We start from the raw sequence: 2,643 nt of genomic DNA, 5'->3' as shown, positions 1-2,643 counted from the left end.
TGCACATGTGCGGGGTCAAAGGTCAAGGCGTCTTCCGATGGCAAACTTAGTGACCGTTAAGACAAACCTTAACCGCTATGATACATATTCAAGGCCGAAGTTATTGGACCTCCTGTGGAATCGCGGTTTTGCTTGTCTATGTATCGCACTAGTTCACAGATCTGACTGTGTTTGTGTAGGGTCAAAGGTCAAGGCCCCATCGGATGGTCAGCATGACAAACACTAAGCCAAAACTGATATTTATTAAATTACCGGAACATAAGTGGAAACACAGTTTTCCCGCTGACAAAGTCAGAAATCTCGCCTGTGCAACTGACCAGCTCACAGATTTGACTGTGCATGCGTAGAGTCAAACGTCTAATTTATTTCTCATGAATTAAAGATTTTTTTCTTGTAACTTTAAGACTGTTTTCTCGTGCATTTATTACTTTTTATGTCATACATTTATTATTGTTTTCTTGCTCATTTATGGCTTTTATTTCTCGTAAATTTATGTATTTTTTCACATAAATGTAGGATTTTTTTTTTTTATAAATTAAACTCTTTTTTCCATAAATCTGTTTTCCTGTAATTTTATGATTTTTCTTGGAAATGTTTGACTTTTTTCTCACAAATATATTTCTCATAAATTTATGATTTTTTTCTCATATTTTTCTGGTTTTTTTCTGATAAATGTATAACTTTTTATTCATAAATTTATGACTTTTCTCTCACAAATGTGACTTTTTTCCTGTAAATTTATGATTTTTACTTCTAAACGTTTGACTTTTTTCTCACAAATTTATGACTTTCTTTCTCAAGAGTTTATTACTTTTTCCTCAAAAAAACATGATTTTTTTCCTTGTAAATGTATGACTTTATTTCTCAAAAATGAATTACTTTTTTTTCTACTAAATTTATGAGGGTTTTTTTTCTTGTACGGTTATGACTTTTTCTTGTAAATTCATGGCTTTTGCTTAAAAGGAAATTCAACAAAGAAATACTCAAATGCATTTTTAAGCTTAAATTTCTTAATAAATGACCCACAATCATCAGAAAAAAAGAATGTTAAAAACACAATTTTCATCTGATTGGGTCTTTAAGTCAACAAAATATAATAGATTTAAGGACAGGGTTCTTAAAACGTTTTGATTTCTATACAATTTGCAATTCTTCACAATAATTTTGTTACATTTTGTCAAATTTCAACATTTCTGATGCAGATTTATTTGAATGTGTTAAAGTCATTCCATCGACTCATTTGAGTTCGATTGTCTTCCACTGATAAAACAAAAGCTGCTTTGAGCATTACTGTCTGTCTGGTCTCATGAATTCTTGTTACCGTGTTCGTGTCACGATCATTAAACGCAGTGAATGTGACACGCTCACAAAACCATGCCTGGAAATTGTTTGGTTCCGTCTGTGCAGGCAGGACAGGAAACCCTCCAGACGAGTAAACAAAAGTGAAAACTCCTGCAGGAGTTCCTGTCATAAACCTTGATTTACCAGGTGAAACTTTTAAACAGAAAATAATGATAAAAAACATTCAAATAATGAATTCTGAGGGTTTTTTTCCCCCATTTTGTTAGACAACACTGCCCTCTAGTGGCAATGCAGGAAATTGTCTGGGTTTTTTTTTTTGGACTAATCTTTGAAAATAAAAAGAAATTATTACAAAAAAACTGTTGTAAATTGTTCTTTATTTTAATACAAACATTCTTTGATAAAAAAAGTTCTACTCTGACTACGCAACTTTTTTTTTCCCTTACAGATGTAAAGAAATGTCATTTGACAGCATGAAAATGCAAAGAAAAGCTCATAAACTTTCACGAGAAGATACAAATCCTTATGTTGTGGACTAAACCAACATAAAATGGTTGAGAATTTTAAATAAGCACATCAAAACCAGACTAACCTCTTAAAATCCTTCATATAGCTGAACATGTTTTAGTTTTTAGTCCACACTAGGAATGGGAAAATAACAAAACAAATCCAGAAAAATCTTCTATATCTCGAGTCAGGTGTTTGAAATAATCATAGTTCACATAATCAGAGTTACTACTGCGTATGATTGTAATTAAACTTCTGGATTCAAAAATGTGTTTATTGTAGACTGACTTTTCTTCCAAAGGTCGTGACTTGTTTTTCCTGAGACCCTGAAATCAGCAAAATGTCACAGTTTCACTCAGCCGCCATACGTCAGGTTTATCATGTTAGTGATGCCAGACAATAAATAAGGTCAGAAAGAGCACTAAGGATAAGAGTTGTTTAGATTTACATAAATATATAATAACCATAATCAGTTATTGATCTACATTCACCTAATTTAACTTTTTAAAGTGCTAACCCATTGTAATAGAACAGCCTCTACCAGCCTCTACAAAGGTGATAGGTCATAGCAACCATTGTGATTTTTTCACGTCTTGACTTGATATATGTTTGTAGAAATTTTTGCCTCTCTACATCAAAGTAAGTTCCTTAGCAACCATTGAATTTTTGGATCTGTTTGATTTAGATTGAAAATTTTCAGGGGGGGTGGACGATACCAGGGTGGGTGGCTGCCTGGAGCATTAGGTGGGTCTTCCTTGGGGGGATACCCAGAACTCCCAGGAGGTGGTGGGCTGCTTGTCTAGGGCTGGTGGGGCTCTGGGCGCTTCCATGTGG

Source organism: Oryzias melastigma, linkage group LG23 (genome assembly GCF_002922805.2).
Source record: "Oryzias melastigma strain HK-1 linkage group LG23, ASM292280v2, whole genome shotgun sequence".
In the NCBI taxonomy this organism is placed as follows: Eukaryota; Metazoa; Chordata; class Actinopteri; order Beloniformes; family Adrianichthyidae; genus Oryzias; species Oryzias melastigma.
The sequence above is the reverse complement of the archived record's forward strand: the minus strand, read 5'-3'. Positions refer to the sequence as shown.